The sequence below is a fragment of the Microcebus murinus genome, chromosome 4, assembly GCF_040939455.1.
Source record: "Microcebus murinus isolate Inina chromosome 4, M.murinus_Inina_mat1.0, whole genome shotgun sequence".
Classification (NCBI taxonomy): domain Eukaryota; kingdom Metazoa; phylum Chordata; class Mammalia; order Primates; family Cheirogaleidae; genus Microcebus; species Microcebus murinus.
This window is the reverse complement of record NC_134107.1, coordinates 45,855,057-45,878,219: the sequence shown is the minus strand read 5'-3', so window position 1 is coordinate 45,878,219 and position 23,163 is coordinate 45,855,057. Positions and strand designations below refer to the sequence as shown.

Here is a 23,163-nt window from a genome sequence, read left to right as displayed (position 1 = left end):
AGTGTTTCGGGTTTCAAATTTTTTTCCAGATTTTGAAATATTTGCATATATATAATTAGATATCTCATGGGTGGGACCCAAGTCTAAACACAAGACTCATATATGCTTCGTATACACCTTATACACATAGCATGAAGGTAATTTTACACAATATTTTTAATAACTTTGTGCATGAAACAAGTTTGTTCACATTAAACCATCAGAAAGCAAAGGTGTCACTATCTCAGCCACACCTTTGCAGGTATTCTTGCACACGAGAATCTAGGAAGATATAAGCTATATTGCAGCTAAAGGGGGCTGGGAGGGTCTTTTTTCCCTGGGGGATGCTAAATATAACTGTGTGTTATGCACCTTTGTTTTTACTGAGACCCATCACATGAGATGAGGTGTAGAATTTACCACTTGTGGTGTCATGTTAGCACTCAAAAAGTTTTGGATTTTGGAGCATTTCAGATGTTGGATTCTCAGATTAGGGATGCTCAACCTATAATACATTTAAAGCACCTATCACAATGCCAGGACCATAGATAATACTTAGTATATGTTAGCTATTCTTATAAAAGAACCTAATATTCATTGAGTGACAAGTAAAACCCTCCAAATTCAGCATTCTGTAATGCCTTAATTTATTTACAATGCAAGCTTACTGAAAGTAAAAATCATATTTTATACTTCCTTTGTATCTGGCATTGCACTGAACATATTCATTCAATAAATGCTTTGCTATTGATTGATTGATTCATTGATGATATATATTATTAAGCCCACTAAATATATAGATTGCAAAAGCCAGATTACTCAAGATAACCAGAATAAACAGGACTTAAGAAAAGTGAGTTTGTCAATTTTGTCTCCTCATCTTATCACACTAGATATGATATGTATGATACTAAAGTATACTAAAGACTTTTTAAAAATTGTACAACAAAGATACATGTATTTTTCTAGCAGAAAAAAAATAAGGATAAATTAATGGTATAGGGAAAAAGGCAAAAAGAAAAGGAAAGCAGAGACAGATGGCAGGCTTTAAAATTGAGGAGCCAACTGATCAAGGCTGTTAGAAGTCACAAGGGAGAACAAAGCACTAACAAAGACTTAGGTTGACAGCTAACTGTGGAACTCTCTTGGAAAGGCTACTTCTCCAAAAGACCACTTAAAGATAAGCCTAGTTGAGCAAGGAGTATAATAATAGACTCCAAAAGAAGTGTGAAGTTAACCACTGATCACACAAGCTGAAACACTGGTCTTCTGCAGAAGAGAAACTGCAGAAGAATTAAAATAAAAGTGAAGCAATAGGAGAATAAATCATAACCATCTTTGAAATGTTGATAGACAGGCTAGTATAGATTAGTACATTTGACACCACCAGCTGGACACCTCGATGGAAAAACTGGAACTGAAAGATCCTTAGAAAAAAAATTAAAATTAAGATTCTGATATATAAATATGTTTTCATCTACTAGAAACCGTGACCCATTGCTTTAAAGACATTCCATTTCTTGGCCTGATGCTATAAAAGCTCACATTAGTTAATGTGAACTATTCATATGTTCAGAACTTGCCATGCTCATATAAATGACACACCACTTTTTTTTTAACTCTTCACAAATGTAATTTCACAGTGTGTAGATATATTTAGGAGGAACAATGGGAGGGGAAAGTGGAATTGTGTAGAATGTTATTCGCAGTACTGTTACTATGTGAACGTGTGTATATCCATGAGCACCAGTGAACAAAAAGAAATATGATTTTCATCATAAAACTGTGTCTATGAAAAAAAACTATTTGAACTTTATGTCCATAACATATTCTCATCACTCAGAGGAAGAATGACAGCCACAAAGGACATTTCACAATGTGCAGTTCTATATTCTACAAAATATAAAGAAATAAATTCTAGATACATGCCTAACATAGAGTTGTGTCAATAGTAAATCCAAGAAAATGGGTCATTTTTCAATTTCTGTCCCACTATTTGAGGTTTCCTCCTTTAACTCACTCTTCCTTTTCTTTTCCCTTGGGTCTAACTTCCTTCTTTGGGTTACTCTTTCACTACCAGATAAACTTAGACCCCCACCCTACTCTATTAGATAGTTCTTATCATCTGCAACATCTTCCCTTACTGCTCTGGAAATAGTGAATCTTGCAAGTAAATGATGTTATATTATACCTGAGATTTCTGTAATTACCAGAGATACAAGCATATGGCATTATCCAATTTTTATTGCAAAAGTTTGTGGGTTTTATGGTTTACATGTGCTTAATTCTATAATCTTCAAGGCTAAACATAAACAACAAATATATTGATTAAACACACATGTGTATATATATATTATATTAATATATCTTCTATATTATTAGATCATAACCATGAGAGAGAGAAAGAAAGAAAGAGAGAAATCTTGACTAATACAACCACTAAGCCCTTGGTATATGTAATAGATACTCAAGATTGTACATCTTTGACCCATCTTTAATTCAATACAATTACTATAGCTTCTGTGCAGATCTCATCCCACAGCATTATACTATATCATAATGACTTAAATCATAAAACCAAATCTTTCTTTTTCTAAGCTCCCTATGCACATCTTCATTATTTAGAACACACTGGACTGCATATGTACACATCTGGGAACTACCTGTCATAAAACATCAAAAACCCTATGGAAGTCTACCTAAAAAATCAGAAAATCTACAAAACCTATACAGAATATTTTCATTGTCAGGAATTAATCTTTTTTTTTAGTTCATTAGACTCTTTACTAATTTTAACATATAGTTATTCAGAATTATACTATCACTAATTCACAGGTCTGCAGTTTTCTTTCTAACCTCTCTGTATTCTTTAGTGGTTGTTTAGATAAAAGGATGACAATGCATCTCAAAGTAATTCTAAAAATTAACTTTTACAGCAATACAAGTAGTGTTTCAAATCTCACATATGGAATGCATTTTAAAGCAGAGAAAAAGGTAATTTAAAATTACTATTATCATCCCTTTCTCCTACCTCGCATTTTAAGAGATTTATTTTCCAGCCTCTGCTTAAACATGTGCCATAATACAATTCAAATACTGTAAATAATTAAAATTTTAAAAACAAGAGGTGAGTTTTATAGTGAAAAAAAAAACAGAAACAACCAACTAAATGGCAAAAGAATCATGATCCTATCATAAATTTATACATTCTATGCTATCTCCTCTATTCTTGGGCAATGTTCTGTCTCCTGTGAAATCCAAGAAATAGTAAAATAAAATTGCATTTGAATAAAAAGGAATGACCAGATCCATCCTAATTCCTTTCATTTCTTTCTCTCTGTGTCTCTCATTCTCATTCTTCAAATTTCTCTCCATTCTCTTTTTTATTTTTGTAATTATTGATGTTTCCTCATTCTGTATTATCATTTTAAGAAAAGGAGACAATTACCATCAAAAATCACAGGATAAAAGTCAAACAATGCAACAATATGCCTATTAGTAAATTAAGAATGGAACTTCAAAAAAAAAGGATTATCTAACCAAAAAATAAGACTTCCATTCGGTCTCATATAAGAAAATAGGTACAAATTTCACCAGTTTATAAAAAAAAATAAGCCTTAAAATTTAAGTTTATTATTATTAACTAACACTTCTCAAAACCTTTTTAAACTTTACCAGCCCACACCAATTAATTCTCCAGCCTACCCACTCACAGGGAAGTTATACATATTATAAAACAGGGCAATTACATCTCCTGGTCAAACCTAATCTCTCCAACTGAGATGGGATATTTTGCATCACTGAAACAGAGGTTGTTACAACTGAAAGGAAAGTGAGGCCTAGAGAGCTTAAACAATTTGTTCAAGTAATTAGTTACAAATTAGTAGCAGAGTTGAGGCTAGAACCCAGTTCTCCAGATCTCAAAATACCAAAAATTAAGGACCAGAATCCAGATCTCCAAACTTCAAAGCACTGAGTGGTGTATAGAAGAGAGAAGAAATTCCCCTAGTCCTAAAGAACTCACTAAAAATCTATCACTGAATACTTCTGTGATGAATATTATGTGATAAAAATAATGGAGGCAATTGAAGAGCTAATGCAAACAGGACTTTTAAAAAACCAATTTGGTTAATCCCAAATAATTTAAAGAACTAATGCAAACAGATTTTTAAATAAATAATTTGATTATGCCCAAATAATTCACGTATACTTCTGGCATACCTAATGTGATTATTTTTCCCTCCTGGACCTATATCTTCCGAATTAGACTGGCATAAGGTCAATATTAAAATAAACTGGCATTCCAAAAAACTAGCAAGCAGTGGGAGTAGAGATGATAGTGGAAATAAGAAGAGAGGCATTCAGGCTAGAAACATGCTGGCTGTCAAGAGAAAATCATCCCAGAATTAGAAAATTGTTGTACCTAATCCTCAAGACATAACCCACACATGTTTAATAGAGTTAGCTATAATTATAAGTGAAATCCCTCACCCACTTCCTCTACACTCCTACCTTTAAATGGCTAAATCTTCATTTCAAAAGGTGGGTAATGTAAATACAGGAAGAGAAAGCAAATGGAAGAGAAAGCAAAAGGTTTTACAATCACAGCACTCTTGCTAACACTAAGAGTTTCACATGATCTCTATGAGGTTAAAGTGAAGAAAATGAGGGAAGAATTCCTCATGGTCATCAGTGAAACCCATGACTGCATTCTGCAGACCCAGCACAGGTCAACTTAAATCTCCCCCAGGCAACAGTTGAAAATGGGGAAAACCTACTGTACTACTAACGGAACATTTCAGAATTCAAAACTAACAATTTTATCTTTTTAACCCTCACAAAACTTAAAAGAGGGGAAGGAAGGGAAGGGAGAGAGACCTGGAATGGGAGCAAGTAAGAAGGAAAAAAGCAGGGAGGAAAGAATGGAATAGTAAGGGGTGCTATCTTTTCAGAAATTAAAATCTTTATAAAGCAATCTACAAAGGAACATTTTATACCCCCCCCAAAAAAAATGTCAAGTTATTCGTTACAGAGTTATTGGAGATGTTGGTATTTGTTTCTGAGAAAAGAGGATTTCACTTTTTAAAATATAGTAGTAATAACTATACCATTAGGTTTCAGTCTTATTTTCTTTTTATGGTATGTATACTGCATCAAGAGAGGGATAAAGAAGAAGAATGAAAAGTAAGTAGATCAATGAAAACTGAAGGAACCAGGGTAAGGCCCTTTGTTGTTAGTTTCTTACTGTCCAACCACTCAAAACTGTAATGTTAATTTACTTTGTTGCTTAAATATCGGCTCCCAGGTATGCAAGGACAAAAAAAAAGAAATGTGAATTTTCTACTCCACCAAAACTTTCAACTGAAACCCAGTTGGTCAAAGAAGGAGGGAAATTGTTCACTCTAGGTACCAGTGAAAATATTTTGTCACAAAAAGAGCTAAACATCAAATAAGCATGGAAACTATATAAGTAATCAGTATTTTTTATCAGAAGAGAGGAATAAATGATTTCACTATATTAAGAAGGAAAAAATAGCCTTTTAAAGACATCCTAAAATATTTATTTTCTTTTTATTGTTATTATTTTGTTCCAGCACATATGACTCTGCCCAAGCATGTGGAATCACACCTCCATTAGTTGTTTTAATTGTCTATCGCAAAGAAATCATTTTACTCTAAATTCGGCAAGTTTGATGTGCCTTCTATCTCCTCCATAGTCAGAAAATACAAATAAGTGTTTAAAAGTAGTAATATTTCTTTTAATAAAATATTACTTTAAAACTCATTAGAAATTGATACTGCACCTTTCAATAAACAGACAAATAAGAAGTTCATCAAGACTATATGCCCGGTTTCAAACTATTGGGAGGAGTAGTGTACCCTTTCAGGAAGGAAACTTGGCAACATTTATCAAAATCATTAAAAATATTCTTTGAACTAGATATCTAGGAATGTATCCCACAGAAACAATCCCATTGATATGCAAAGATTTATATATTAAATATATTCATTAAATTATTGCTCATGATAGAGAAAAAATTAAAACAACCTAATGTTCAATAGTCAGTATTAATGCATTTAATATTTATTCAACAAATATGTGTTGAGTGCTTGCTACATGCTAGATATTATGGATTAGTTAAATTAAAAATATATCCTTAAAGTAAAACACAATGTATCAGTTTGAAAATCATATGATCCCAACTGTTTTACAAATTAAGTACAATTCTGCTAAATGGTCAATAGAGTTTTGAGGGTGGGGTTAGAGGAAGAGACTTGATGAAATTATTCTAAAATTCATCAGGAAAAACAAATATTTGAGAATAACCAAGATAATTTTTAAAATAAGGGTAATTCAATCAAAAACTATAAAATTTCACTAATTAAAATTTGCCAAATGAATAGGCAAATCAATTAAATAAAGAAGTTAAAAAAAAGACCCAAATATCTCTAAGAACTTAGTCTATCAAAATTATAGTGTTTAAAAGATGAATTATGTGGCTAATATTGTTAGAGCAATTGCTTCTTCATATCCTAACTGCGTATCACATAACCAAATAAATTCTAGATAGATAAGAAAATTAAAGGTAAAAAAATAAAACCATGATAACATTATAATAAAATATATATAAATATTTACATAATGTTGAGTGGGAATTACATTTCTAAAAATGACACCAAAGGCAGAAATCCAAAGGGAGAAAAGTAAAATTTTAGATTTCATGAGAGAGATTTGATTTTCCAAAATTTTTAATTAAAAGACAAAATGACAAAATTGGAAAAAGTCTGCATCATATACAACAAAGGGTTAATATTTTTAACATATAAAGACCTCTTGCAAATCAATAAGAATTAACTGCTCATTAGAATAATGAACAAAACTTTGTGCTGGGCTGTTGTTCATTCGATTCTTACAAAACACTGATAGCACAAGTAATATTATTATCCCCATTTTATAGATAAGGAAATTGATGCACTGAGAAATGAAGTCAACACACAAGTTTACAGAGCTGTTAAGCAGTGATGACAGAACCAAGATGCAAGCCCTGTCATCAATAGTTAGGCTCCCTCCCATACTACCACTACCTCTCAGAGGATATGAGGAATAAATTTATTTTAAAAAGGAATGTAAATAGATAAATGAAAAAATATTCCATTTCACTACTAATTAAATAAATGCAAAATATATTAAAAATAAGATATCATTTCTACTTGTCATATTGGCAATAATTAAAAATAATGATATTAAATGTCAGCATGGATGTGGCAAAAAGAGTACTCTTATGCACTGTTGATAAGAGTAAACTGGTTCAACTTTTCTTGAGGGCATTTTGGCAATATGGATCAAATGCCTTTAAAAAGGAATTACCCAACAATTCATTTTTAAGAATTTAAACTAAGAAATAATCACAGATATGTGCAAATATTGAGCCATAAAGGAGTTTATTGTAAAGTTATTAATATTAATGGAAAATCAGAAATGACCTTACTATATATGATCAGCTAAGCTATGAAATATTCACAAATAGAATAGTATGCAACCATTAAAAACAATAATGTAAAAGAACATGTGGTGTAATAGAAAATATAAATGATATGATATACTGTTAGATACAAAAGTAGATGATAAAATATTTGTTACCATATATATTTTTGTTTAAAATATGTATATACACATTAGATAGATAGAAAGGTAGAGACAGACATAAAAATTTTAATACCAGAAGTATACAAACTTTGATGTTACAGTATATATCTGAACAAAGCAAACAAAGTTATTTTCTTTCTTTTTCTTTATTCATATATTGCCTAAATTACTTATATGCAATATCTGTTACTTTTCTAGTAAATAATAAACTTCATTGTTAAAAAGAAAGGTATGTAGGAGAAGAACATTTAATAGCATAGGGAAATTTTCATGATATGTTAACTTTTAAAATGTAGCTCACAAAACAGTATGCACAGCAAGATCCCATTTTTCTTTTAAAAAATATGTGTATCTAAATAGAAAAATTTCAAGAATATAATCAGCATAAACATTTTGAGATATCTTGAAATGTCATTACAGGTTTTTTTAAGTCTCTTTTTTATAATTTTCTTATTTTCTCCAATAACCACAGTTTGTTTTTTAATCAGAAAAAAAATGAGAAAGACTATATTTTACCTTTTTCTCCAATCCATTCTACCAACTAATTATTTAACAAGCCCACATAATTATGTCTAAAAGCAAAAAATAGCATACTAACTTCTTATTGCCAAAACAGATACAAACAAATATAATAGCTTTTCTAAGAAAAGCAAATCTCATAAATGTATTGATATATTCTGTGCAATTGATCATAGAGTTTATTTAATGCTGAAACCCCTTACATGTACTATATTAAGCTGCAAATTAATCCTAAAAGGCAATGAGGCAAATCACCTTGACATGTGCCCATCTATTGATAGATAGGCGGATATAGTAAAATAAGACAATTGCAAAACGGTTAAAGAGATGACAAAAACAAATAATGCTGAGACTGGTTATCAATATAGAAAGACAAAAATAATGAACAGGGATCAATTATTTGGCAGTGTGGCATTGTCAAAAAGTCCAGGCCCTGATTCCTAAACGTCATCTTGAGCAAACCAAATAATCTAGCCAAGTTTTAAATCCCTTAACTTTAAACTTACAGCAAAAAATTGGATTATTTTGCTTAAAAATAAGTGTTAGGGCTTATAACATTACAGTAAAAATTATGCAAATGTAAATAATTTTCATATCACTAAGCTAATACAAGCCCTGGTATACCTCAAAAATTATTGTTTAATTAAACATAGATGAAGATGGTAATGACATGAGACAAAAAGAGAATTTTAAAAACAAAGAAGGAAAATAAAGAAAGAAAAGAGCTGACATCCTTGATAGTGGAGAATTTCTTCTTCAGAAAAGAAGTCTCAGGAAAACTTAATACCATTTTCCTATTCCAGAAAAAAACCTAGGGACCAAATTTCTGAATTTTGGCTGCTAGCCCCAAGCCTAACTAATCACCCAGTTGCACTTCTTCACATGGAGAAGCTGATATAGCATCAACAAATTCTTTATCAAAATCAACACTTCTTAACGCTGAGAAAATTAAAAGTGTTGTAATCTATAAATGGCCCAGCCTATTCTGTTAAAACTTTATCCCAATTGACACTATGCTTAAAAGTAAACTCAAAACAGTTTTTCTTTACCTCTACTGCAATTTCTTAAGTCATAAATATTTTCTTCACCTCTAGAAAGTTTTGTTCTTATAAGTTTGCATATTATATTTATACACATTCTTCATAAAAAATGTACATAATATAGTCAGTTTCATTTTTTCCCCACTAAGGGAGAAATCTTTTATTTTTTAAGTACAAAAGTCCACTTCCCTACATCAACTTTCACAGACCTTTCATCTCCTTAAAATTTCACCTTCTCTCCCCACCCTCTTCCAGCCCTAACACATACACACACAAAAATACATACATACATACACACACACAGGCACAATGCCAAACTTTTAAAAATAAATATTTAAACACAAAATCACCTGAGGGTGGCACTAAGTTGTAAGCTGTTTCTAAAAAAGTTTGTTAAGGTAATGAAGCAAAGCAATAGGCATTCTAATCAAAGTCTGATAATTTTTTCTCTAAGTTAATGTTATTAACCAAAATAATAAACTACCATTACAATAAACCAATTCTCAGAGTTAATCATTATAAAAAAGAAGCAAAAGTCTTAAAAAGCGAAAGTCTTTGTCTATCAAAATATTTTACTCATTATAGGGTCTCTAGATATCCCAGGGTTGCTTCTCTACCAACCATCATCAAAACATTCAGAAAATACCTTTGTCAAACAGTGTCACCTCAGCTCATAAATAACAACATATCTGGCACCTGTACACAAAAAGAACAGATTAAATGTTTAAGCAAATACCTCAACTTCAGGAATTAACTTCTTCCCTTTGTCCTTTGGTGGCCACAGTATCTTCATTGGAAGCCTCTATTGCTGTCATTATTTCTAATTGAAATCATCCTCCAACTCCACACCCTTCCACGAAGGAAACATAGCTTTTATCTCTGTCTTGCACATGCACACTACAGTGGGGTGGGGGGAGAGACTAAATTGCTATTTATGCTTTCAATAATAAAATAGCAAGTAATTGGTGCTCACTATTATAGGATACAAAGTATGTTCAACACCCAAATCAGCTGTTGAACAGACTACATACACTGTTAACTGCTACCCTATTTGCCTAACACTCTATTTTCAAAAAGCGGAGAAAATCTCACACCTTGCAGGAAAATTATCTGAGGGTAAAGAGATGCTATATTTGAGACCTCACCTGAAGCCTGTGTCCATTCTGAATAAAATACTGCAATTTTTGGTGTTTCTGTGCTTAGGTCCAAGAAACAGAACTAAAATGAAGTTGCATAGTTCAATGTGAAGTCATTGTCAACTTCAGGGCAGTTGTACTAGTAGTACCAACAATAATGGCAGAGTCAGGATTTGAACATACGCAGATTTAACTTGAAAGACCAAGCTCTTAACCACCATAAATGAACCTAATTGAGACTTTTTTCTCCTTGAAATTACTCCCTTAATTTCATGTATAATTAGAAATATACATTGAGATTAATTTCTGTCTTCCTGAGAAATGTAGCTGTGGACATTAAAATCAATACAATGGTGTTTTGGCTAATTACTGTATTAAGTTGTACCCTTTGATATAAGAAATTTAGCAAACAATGCACTCATAATTCTATGAATCATGAAAAGGAGATTTATTTAACAAGAATTGTGCCTTCCTTCATAAATTTTTTAAAGTTCATTCTTTTATGATTTTCTCTGAATATTGAGTTCCTTAGACTTTTCTACATTTATAGCACTACATTTCTCCATAGATCCCTTGTACAGCAATATCCCGATTATATAGCAATGAGGAAAATCAGAAAGTAAGCAAAATCCAAAACAGATGTCCAAAATAATACATTAAAGCTTATTTACTTTCCTTAAAATAAAATTTCTTAGCTCAGAATCTATTTATTCTTACTTAAACATAATTGTATTATAGCACTTTTAATTATTTGAGGACCACACCTAGGTTTAAATCCTGCTTCTACCATAAGTAATATAATCTTGGGCAAGTTAGCCAACTTCTCTTAGTCTAGGTATTTTTTAACTTTACAATAGTTCATCTTGATGGATTATTGTAGGTATAAACCCAATAGACACATGTAAAGATCTTAACACAGTGCCTAGCATATACTAAGTGCTCAATAAACGGTTATTTGAGATCTTAAAAAAAGAACTAATTACAATTCAAGGAATTATTTTGAAAAGTAAATGACATAACTTATGTGAAATCACCTACATTGGCACTGTACAACAAAAAGGAACTCTATAAAATGTTAGTTTTCCTTCTTATCTAATTTAACAGCCCATAGATAAGTAGAAGTATCAGCTTACAGGAATATGGGAGGAGGATTGATATTGCTAAAGGCAAAAACACTAATTACAGAGAAATGACAACTTAGATTCTGAAAACAAAGGCAAACACAGGAAACCCAAAATGCAGATACAAGAACTTAAAAAGCATAGTAGTTTGTGGGGGGCCACTAAATATGAGAACAAATAGCCTTAACAGAACCTCAACTCGAGGAACAGCTTGAGAATCAGATGTTCACAGTGACAACTAAGCCATCAAGACAAGCTGTTAAAAAATTAGATTTAAGGCCGGGCGCTGTGGCTCACGCCTGTAATCCTAGCTCTTGGGAGGCCGAGGCGGGCGGATTGCTCAAGGTCAGGAGTTCAAAACCAGCCTGAGCAAGAGTGAGACCCTGTCTCTACTAAAAAAAAAGAGAAAAAAAAAAAAAAAAATTAGATTTAAAAATCAGAAGATAAAACGATATGATATAACCTCAACTACATATACATTACACCAAAATATTAACAGGAGATATCCCTGGTAATGGAATTACATGTGATTTTAATTGCCTTCTTTAATTTTTCTATATTTTCCAAACAATAAACTGTTTAGAAAACAAGAATGTATAGTTAAATTGTAAAAATAATGTTGTTGCTTAAAGAGGAAGTCTTTAGAAATCTGAGAAATACATGAATGTATATTAGACGAACTCATTCTGTATTTAGTCCCTTGTTCAAATCACCTTCATTGATTTTAAAATAATAAAGTAGTTATAATAATGTAACATATGTGAAAAAATTGATTAGTTGTGGCACAATAAATTCACTTGAAAGGAAAATATGCTAAAAGTAGCTTCATATTAGAGGTACTATTTTAAATAGCAATCAATATCAACACAAAGTTTATAAACTTACAAAAGGGAAACACTTGATTACCTCTATCTTTGCAACAATTCTGACACACCCTTATTTTTAGGGCAAAAAATGTCTAAACAATTCTAGGAAAAGAGCAAAATAAGCTGATAAAATGGATACATTTCAGAAGCACAGCCATAAGTAAAATGAACCTTTTTACCTCCTAAAATAGACATAACAAGGCTTTAGGTAAACTTAGATTATTACTGTATAATCACTGACATGGCACAGATGAAAAAGAAAACTAATAATAGCAGCACAGAAAGCAAACTAAAATATCAGAAATGAATCTATGGCAAATCTCTTTCCTTTCTGATCTATAGTATGCATCTCTCTTTGGCATTGTCTCACTGAATATCATGTACAATTAGTAGAGAACATGCCAGAGGGCTAACCAGCAGATCCTAGAGGACTTTTTCATCTAGAAAAAGTACAACTTCCTGTCTTCATTCACTAGAGTTCTAACTTTAAAAGAGTGAAAAGCAGAAGAATAATAATGAACAAACTAATGGGACACTGTAAGCCCTCAATTACTTTAAGCACTGATATTACTGTCAGTAGTAAAAGTATAGTACTAGCAAATATTTGAGATGGACTAAAGGAAACACAGTCATATAGTTAATCTGTGGCAGAATCAGGACTTCAATTTACATTATGTACTTCCCTGTTCCCAATTAATATTCAATTCACTCTTTCCATAATTTCCCCCAAAACTTGACATCTCCAGATCTAATTGTCCCTTTAGCTAACTCAGCTGTGACTATTTCATTTCTTTCCTTGGACTCTGTCAATGGGTTAAAAGCAATGCACACCATTTTTAATTACCAGAGACATCTATATTTTGTAATAAAAGGAGGGTAAGCACCTAAATCACGCCTGTAATATGTTTTCTAAAGTACATTTTCTCCTTGGAAAACAAACAAAAATGCTTTTTAGGTGTGCTTTGCTCTCAGTACTGTCATTATTTTCAAGTCTTATTTCCATCACTTAGAAGAAAAACTTCAGTAAACAGTAAGGTAAAGAAAAAATAAAACAAATACCTTTCCTTTATTATTATGTTTGGAAGAATATTTTAATCCATTTTAAATTGGATACACCCAAATCTTAGAAATGCAAACTCCTATGATCACAAGAGACTGAGTTTTTCATGATGCTTAAAGGAAAGAAAGGCATAATAAGTAAGTTTATGGTTCTGATTCATTTTCTGCTGTTTCGAATTAATTAATGTTGTGGAAATCCCAGGCAACTGCTATATCATTTGTGACTGAATTGAGTCCAAAGGAGAAAAAATATGTAAAACATTATTTAATTAAAATTTTGCATTTTTTTTTCTCTCCCACTTCCTCTCCTACAAGCTAATAGTCATTCAAATTAAGAGGATAGATTCATGTTTGTCACTGTTGAATTGCCTTGGGCCACTTTAGCATGTTCAGAGATCTGTGGTATCTGGAGCCATATTGTTCTCTGGGGTCAACCCCTTCAGTATGGCTCTCAAGTTTCTGGCCTTATTTCAAAACTGTCTTTAGCAAAATCTAAAACTCATAGGAAGACTCTGCTTATATTGGTATGCATATGGCTCTTGAGGAATACTAGCAGAGATTTTTTTTTGTCCTCAAACATGTGGTTTTGCATTTATCTTTGGAAGTAGGTTAATAATAAGCACTGGAGGAGAAATCTATTCAACTTAATAATTTTATTGCAATGCGGGAAACACAAAGTTTCCTTATTCTAAGTTAAGAACACCACATTGCACCACATTGGAAAATCTTTTTTTGTTTTTGGTACTTTAGTTTTAGTCATAAAACATAAAATCTGATCACGTCAATATTCTGATTAAAAATCTTTGTTATCTCCCCATAATCTAAAGTCTATGGATTTCTTGGTACGTATACAATACCCATTAATAATCCATATGATTTTTCTATTTTTATTTCCTGACACCTATACACATACTTAGAAACATAAGATTTGATCTGCTCTAACTATTCTCTGTTGTTTGTTCTCTAGTCATTTTTGCCTAATTTCTGTTCCTAGAGCTTGCAAGCTTCTTTCCAAATTATGGCCTTTAAAACTACTGTTCCCTCTTATGTCTCCTCTTCACCAAATTATATACCACTTATCATTTATGTCTCAGCTTCAATATCACAAAAGCAAAGTCACCATTCTTGATTCCCAAACCTTAGTGAGGTCTCCTTTTTCTTTATAGTGTTTATTATCTTATAATTAAATATTTATTTAATGCCTTCCTCTTCTATGGATTGTGAAATCCTAGAAAAAGGAACAACATACATTTTAGTTCACACCTGTATTCCTTGCCCATACATACCTGACACTCAATGGATTTAGGAGATTCTCTCATTTTCCAAACATTCATTATGTGATCACAAGAAGTGAAAGGCAACAAAATATAAATATATTCACTAATGAACTTACCATTTTATAAAATTAGTCTTCACTCAAATATCCCTGACAGATTAATTTAACCTGTATCTCATCCATTTGAGTTAATGTCTTTGTATCTTTGATAATCACTGCTCAGTAGTTTCAAACTTGTCTGCACACTGGAGTCACATGGAGAACTTTAAAAATTATTGATGCCTAGGTCTCATTCCCAAAGATTGCTTTAATTAGTTGAAATGTAGCCTAAGCATAGGACCGCTTTTAAAAATTGCCATGTATCTATAACTTTTTTTCAGTTAAGGTTGAGAATCAGGCTAGCCAAATGTTGGATATTGCATTGTGGAACATTATAACCAATATTTAAAATAAAAATGTAAGGTGCCTGCAAAATGAAATAAAAAATTGCAAAAGATGTAGGATTTCAGTAAATAAAGAAATATAGTGTTGGAGAACATCTCAAACCACTGACAAATCAAGAATCTGTGGTTAGACTAGATAAACACTTAAGAACCAAAAACTGACAGGAACAATAGTTGATATGGTAGATTATTCAAAAGAGAATTATTTGAATATAAAAACCTTAAGCAAAGTCCTTAGGAAATTTTTTTTGTAAAAAATGACTCTTGTTATGATGGTATGGTAATGTGAAAAGTAATTGTATTATCACAACATTTGACATGAAAGTTACTCTTAAAAAAAGTTAATTCATTCTTCTAAGAATTAATACATAGTTAGAATTTCAAATGAATGCTGCTAAGTATATAAACTTACTTTTATTAATTTTAGTTTCCATTTTAAGGTTGAGTCAAAATAAAATCATTTTCCATTGCTAACCATGAAATGTTAATGTCCACCCACTTAGTATATTAAAATGTAAAAGATAATCAACCTTATACCACATGACCTTGGTAAAGATGTAGATACAGTTCTACTTTTTTCCTTTCATATTTTAATACTATTTGTTTCATTGCCTTGCCTCATTAAAATAGTTAGGACCTTCAATACAATGTCAAGTAGGATAAGAGAACATGAACATTAATTATCTTGTTCTCCATCATGGGAAGAAAGCATTCTACATTTCACCATCGAACATCATGTTAATTATAGGTTTTTCATAGATGCCCTTTTCATATTAAAAAGTTATATTCTATTCCTAGACTGCTAGGAATTCTTAATTATGAATGGTTGTTGCCAAATGCTTTTTCTCCATATTTTGAAATGATCACATGACATTTCTCATTCACTCTCTTAATATGGTGAAATTTTCCAAATGTTAAACCAACCTGAACTAAACCCTACTTGGTCATGATATATTATCCTTTTTCTATATTGCTAGATTTAATTTGTTGTTGATTTGTTAAGGATTTTTATATCTATGACCATGAAGAATATTGGTCTATAATATTCCTTTATTGTAATGTTTTTTCAGGCTTATTGTTAGGGTTATGCTGGTCTCACAAAATAAGGTAGGAATTGTTCCCTCTTCTATTTTTAAAAAAAGTTTATGTAAGATTGGTGTTATTTCTTAAATGTTTGATAGAATCCACCAGTGAAACCATTTGGGCCTGGAGCTTTCCTTATAAAAACTTTTGTTTTTATAATTAATAATTCAATTTCTTATATAGATAAAGTGCCATTTGCTTTTCTGTTTCATCTTGTGTCAGTTTGGTTAAGTTGTAGTTGTTAAGGATTTTATGTCTTCTAAGTTGTATAATTTTTGGCATAAAGATGTTCATAATAGTCTCTGTCTTTAACATCTGTAAGATCTATAGTGATAATTCCTCTCATTCCTAATATTGGTAAATTACATTCTTTTTTTTCCCTTGATCTTTACAAAAAAAAGGAAAATAACTTTTGCCTATAAGTTTTGCTTGCTTCCAAAAATTTGACTATGATGTGCCTAGGTGTGCTTTCCTTTTCATTGATTTTGCTTAAAGTTCAATGAACTTCTTAAATCTGTAAATTTACATCTTTCACCAAATTTGGAAAATTTGGGGACACCATTTCTTTGACATTTTTACTGCCCTAGTATTATTCTCTTTTATTTTCTGGGACTCATGTATGCCAGACCTTTTAATATTGCCTCGCATGTCCCTAATGTTATATTCATTTCTTTTCCAATTTTTTCTCTGTTCTTTAAATTATATAATATCTATTGATCCACCCTCAATTTCACTATTTCCTGTCATCTCTATTCTGCTGAGTATCCCAACAAGTGATCTTCTTATTTCAGATATTATATTTTTAGCTTAAATTTCCCTTTTGGCTTTTTTATCATTTCTCTCTCTGCTGAAATGTCCTTTTTTATTTTCACATTTTCCTGGTTCTTCATATGTTGAGCAATTTTGGATTATATCTTAAACATTGTGACCATTATGCTGTGGAGACTCTGGATTCATTTATAGTCCTCTAAATAGTGTTGTTGTTTATTTATTTTAGCAAGAAGCTTACTTGCTTAGACCCAAATTGCATATTTTGTCTTACCTGCAATGAGCAGAAGCTCAAAATATCTGTTTAGTTCTTTTAGCCTTACCTGGGCTGCTTGAAGCCTGTCCTGTGCATACATGGTTTGGCAGTCAGTTGGAGATTTGCACAATAGAAGTTGGGATTCTACTTTTATGGCCCTTTTCTTTCCAAGATTACCCAGTCACTTCCTAGCAGTTATGGTTATCCAAAGTCTGTTCTCTTGTTCTTCAAAACAGAAAGAATGCTGGTTTTCCTATTAGAGTATTAATGACCATGTCTGGTACAGACTGGAGCCTGTCCTCACACTAGAAATATTAAAAATGTCAAACTTAGTTACTTTCCCTCCCTCCCTTCTTCCAAATGTCATCTCCTCTCAAGATTTAGTCTGACTTGGGTTAATCTCCAGTGCCTTCAAATAGTTGTTTTTTGTGTTTTTGTCTAAAGTTTATACTTGTTATACCTACTCAATTTTCAGTAGATTACTTTAAAGTGGCCTTTTCTCACTACCAATTACCTCTGACAATAAAGAGTTCTTGTATTGCCTTAATAGCAGAATAAGTGGTACCATGCTTTTTCACTCCTCCATGCCCTTACACATTCTGCCTACAATGTTCCTTTGTCTATTCAATGAAATATTAGTAAACCTTTAAGTTTCTATCTCAACTATCACCTATTCCATGAAAACCTTCCCTGACTACCCCAGGCACAGTTATTTTTTCCTATCTCTGATTTACCTAAGCTCCTATCACATTATTCTGTATTTATTAGTTTATATCTCTGTCTTGCCAACAAATTTGTAAAATTCTTTTATGTAGGAATCATACCTTTTTCATTTTATTCCCTGGCATGTAGTAGGTACAAATTGATGTTTAGTAAATGAATGAATAAATGTATTCATAGTAAACATTTTTCTCATCAAGAGGATTACTGTAAGAGTTGTATAAGATACTATTAATATAATTTAAGAGCAATGGGGGACAGGAGCACTAAGTCACCACCTTCAATAGCCTTCAGATTGAGGATTAAAAATTGAGTAGGAAATAAAAATAACATATAGAGGAAGATGAAAATGAGTATGTGAGAGATCACATTTCCTTATTCTTTCAGTCCTACTCTCATGCAAATGATTAAAAGGACGATGGCAGGAAGTGGGAAGGTTAAAGTTTATTAAAAGTTCACTGAGTATAAGATATCTTTATCTATCTAATTCTCATAAACCTACTAAGTAGAAATTTCCTATACCCTTCTTACATATTTTAAAAGGGATAGTCAGGTTTTGCCATCCCAATTTCTAAATTCCTAAAACTTCAGTTGAGAATATTTAAATTGGAAAAAACTCAGATGTCTATCAATATAACAATGGCACACACATAGTACAAAATATTATTATTCACAAGAAAATGAGGTAAAGTTATATAAACCAACATATAGCCCCAAGCCATAATTTCAATGAAAAAAAAAAGAGAGTTTATAAAATATAAAGCAATATATATAAAAAGGGAGAGTATTACCCTCATATGAAATATAATTGCATATTTCTATATCATGGTATATATTGATATTTGATTATACAGAAAGAAGTTTATAAACCAAATTGAAAATAGTAGTTATACTTGAGAAAATAAATAGAATTTAGGCTGAAGAGAGACATTAAGGAAACTTTCTCTCACTTTTTTTTAATATTATTAATTTAAGAAATGTTTAATGATTGCTTGCTATATGCCAGACACTGTTATATAGAAATATATCTTGTATAATTTTAAAATACTTTTAATTTTTTAAATGAAAGTATTACCTCAATAACAGGAAACTAAAATAACAGAAAATCTCTAAAGTGCTTAAAAATATGATCCTTTACCATCTTAATGTGCCAGAAGTTCAGAAGCTTTTTAAAGTTAAGTAAATGAATTTATTATATATTTTTAAATATGTTCTTCTAACTCAGATTAAAATTCTTATTCTCCAGTTCTTGACCCTATGGAGAAACAACCTGATTTCTCTTGTTTCCTCTTATTTTACAGTTTCATTTTCTTATACCAATTCTGAGGTTTGGGAATACATGGTGAAGTCTAAAGTTCTTACTTGGGGTAACTCCAGCTATCAATTGGCTGTCTACAGACAAAAACACTTTTTTAAAAAATTCAAGTGCTTAAGCAACCCAGAAAATAAACCTGGCCTTCATGAAGTTCATCCTCAGCTTCACATAATAGAGGAATATATCTTTGTCCCTTAGGTTGACTCATTTTCTTGTCTTAATCAGGTGACTTATAGAGGACATCATCTTGCAAACTTTAATATTGAAATAACTTGGTATAACTCAACATTTTAATCTTTCTCCTTCATTCTTTCTAATGACAAGGCCTTACTCTCTCAACAAAGAAGCTCTTTCCATTTTTAGACAAATGCAACTGTTACAAAGTTCTTTCTTCTGCTTGCCGGTGACACTGGTTCCCCGGGACTTTCACCTACTAACTTGGGTCTGGCCCTCCACAGTATATATATATATACTCTTTTCCCTATGACAACACTCTAGCCTTCTCAGAACAGCTACTGGATTCTCTTAAGACTCCTGTTTTCCAGAATAAACATGCCTGGTTCTTTTAACCTAAGGGAAGCTTCTACGAACTAACTTAGAAAAGTGTGAGAAACTGAATTTCTCTGCAACCAGGCTATTTGTCCAGTTGAAATAAACAAGATTTGGTTTTAACTTAATGCAGCAACAGCCTTCTTTGGTAATAATTACAAATACCTCCTGGCATTTGTTTTCAAAAAATATCCCTCCACTTGCCTGCACATGTGTAGATAAGTTACATACACATTGCCCTACCCTTTTTCTTTCAAAGTCTTTTAAAAATAGGCACTAAAAGGTGCCCATCCTCAACTTGTGTGACTTGGGTTTCCACTTTATCACATGGTTTCACTTGAGCTACAGTTAATATATTCCAAATTATGATATTTCATTCATTTAAGTTTACACCTGTTTCTCCTTGTTTTTAGACCCTAGATCAGGCAAGGACTTGACTCATCAAACTTCATCCAATAAGCCTTAACTTATAATAGGCTTAGTAATATATCTTTGTTAATTATATGCACTTAAGCATCTCAGTTACATTTGTTGGAAATTTTTAACTACCTTGCATCTTTATAAAATTAGAAAAAATAAAACTTTCAAATCTAGAAAATCTATGAAGGACATCCACATAATTCACCCCAGTCTTTAGAAGAACCTAATTATACCTTCCAATCTAAACCATTGGGGGTCAGGGAAGGGCAAGGAGAGGTGAATATTCCTCTTGCCTTGAAAGCTACACCTAGGAATTTTTTTTAAAGATTTTAGTCCTGGCTCCTGTCTGATTTCTGCCCCAGTTTTCCTAGCTGTGAAGCAAACATAGTAAGAATCCTGCTTTAACTAATTCACAGAGTTACCATAGGAGTCATAGAAGATACTATTAATATATGAAAAAGTTCATTTAAAAGTATAAAGTATGCCTGGCGCGGTGGCTCACGCCTGTAATCCTAGCACTCTGGGAGGCCGAGGCGGGTGGATTGCTCAAGGTCAGGAGTTCGAAACCGGCCTGAGCAAGACCCCGTCTCTACTAAAAACATAGAAAGAAATTAACTGGCCAACTAATATATATATAGAAAAAATTAGCCGGGCATGGTGGCACGTGCCATAGTCCCAGCTACTCAGGAGGCTGAGGCAGTAGGATCGCTTGAGCCCAGGAGATTGAGGTTGCTGTGAGCTAGGCTGACGCCATGGCACTCACTCTAGCCTGGGCAACAAAGTGAGACTCTGTCTCCAAAAAAAAAAAAAGTATAAAGTATAATAAAAACATAAGGTACAATATTATTAATAATAATGGCACCTTCTATGACAACAGTGAGACACTCTACAAATCCCCTCCTTTTAACACTAAGACAGTTTAATTAAATTCTCTTTTTTATCCTTTCTTTTGTCTCCTCCCCCCCAACCACCACCACCACCACCACCACCACCACCACCACCACAAACAAAAAAAATTTCAGCATAATCTTTTAGCCTTGGACTTTAATTACAAATGCCAGAAAAGATTTACATAGACTACAACAAAAGTATATTCTGACATTTCGTAAACCCCAGCCCTCCTTTCAGACTGACTTCATTTTCTTTTTCCTTTTTGATAACCTTTTCTGTACTCTCCTGAAAAAAAAAATCAAACTGCCTAGCAATATTATACCAACTGTCAATACTATGCATATTTTATAGTTATCCACTTTAAAATTCTTACAAGTGGCCTCATGGCTTTTCTCTGCAAAAGTACCAGATATTTTTTCTCAACTATGTCCTAAATTTTTTCCAGATTTTTAGACCCCATTATAGCATTCCCACAATAGCATTATAGCCACTGGGACTGCTCTCTGAGTTTATAATTTGAAGGCTCAGTTCCTGTATCCAGGAATGCAGATTCCCAAAATGAGGAAACAAAAGTGAAAGACTATACTGAGAAACAACAATGAAGAAAAGCTGTTAAATGTTCCATGGCTAGATATTAAAAACCAAAAACAACCCTAGCACCTCCCTTGCCCCAATTTTTGCTAGCACCAAGTTACATACCAACAGACTCCATTTTTATAAAAGTACTTTTCTTTCTTTCCCTTAATTTCTCTTTTTTCTCTTTCTCATTCACTACATTCCTCTGCCTGATAACAACAAATATTTATTGAATGCCTATAATATTCAAGACCGTGTGTGCTACATGCTAAGGAAAACATGCGAGAACAAAATAGGCCAGTCCAGAGTGAAGGACAGACACTAAACAAAAATAACACAATTAAATACATAATTTAAAATTATAGTATCTATTATGAAATAACCTAAAGGATAAGAAACAAGATCTTTACAGGCAGACAAGATTTGAATTGTAAGGATCAAGTAAGTTTCTCTGAAGAAATGGAATTTTAACAGGGGATCTGAAGGGAGTAGAAATTCTGATAAAGAGTGGAGACGGGTGTATTCTAGTTGAGAAGACACCATTATGTGAAGTCCATAGGACCGGAAAAAACATGGAGGGTGCAAGAAGCTGATGGTAGACCAGTATAGTAGCTGGATCAGAAAGAATGAGGAAAAAGTCAAGAGCTGAGTCCCCCAATGCAGGGGCCAGATTCTGTGGAGCCAGGGCCTTTTATGTTAAGGATTTTTTTGTTGTTGTTTTAATTATAGTGTAATAGGAGGCCAAGAAAAAGTCTTTCTTGCATTCCAAAGAATGGTAGGTGGGGTCTTTCCTATGATACAAGGAATATGGAATTTAAGCATAAGTAGAGTGAAAAACACTATTCAAGAGAGTGTTTACTCCTCGTATGAAGGAAAGGAGATTCAAAATTGGGAAGGACTTCAGCTCTCCTGATAATGTTTTATTTCTTATAAATAAGTTATTTATTGTGCAATTCTTTATATATTTTTGTATGCCTGAAATTTTAATGCTCACAATTTTTTAAGAATTAAAAAGAATGCTAAGAATTCACTGGTTCATTTCCTCTCCCTCTGCTTAACCAGACTCATTAAATCATTTCAATTTTGAGAAAGACAAGCACATAGAATTTAGAGATCTCCCCTCCTATATATTTTGTTTCCTGTGTCTTTGTTCTCTGGACTTTTAGCATCAGATGTTAGGGGCTCTTTAATTAGCTGATCTTTTGTTTTAGCGAACTCTATAATCCTCATAGCTTTCCAACAACCCCAGAGTTAATATGAGAATTAAATAAGATAAAAAACACAGCATTTAGCACATAAGAACTCAATAAATGTTAACTATTATTTTTATTATTTCAATTATTATAGTCTACTATTTCCAGTCCTAAATATGGGCCAGAATGTTAGAACTAAAAAAAGCTGGGTATATAGGGCCAAATGATGCTCTAGTATTTTAGTATTTTTATGTGTGTGTGTGTATATATATATATATATATATATATGCTATATATATTCACAA

The 23,163-nt window shown here is 32.1% G+C and overlaps 1 protein-coding gene across 13 annotated transcripts in view; it reads right to left on the bottom strand.

The window, feature by feature from the left end:
• Positions 1-23,163, bottom strand: part of SOX6 (SRY-box transcription factor 6) — a 631,508-nt gene that overhangs the window by 417,464 nt on the left and 190,881 nt on the right. The window contains exon 1 of one of the 13 annotated variants that reach the window (XM_076002138.1): positions 9,923-15,408. The exons of the other annotated variants lie outside the window; for them this stretch is intronic. The gene's annotated coding sequence lies outside the window, so the exon portion shown is untranslated. Of the gene's footprint in view, positions 1-9,922; positions 15,409-23,163 lie in introns of those variants that run through there. 13 annotated transcript variants of the gene reach the window in all.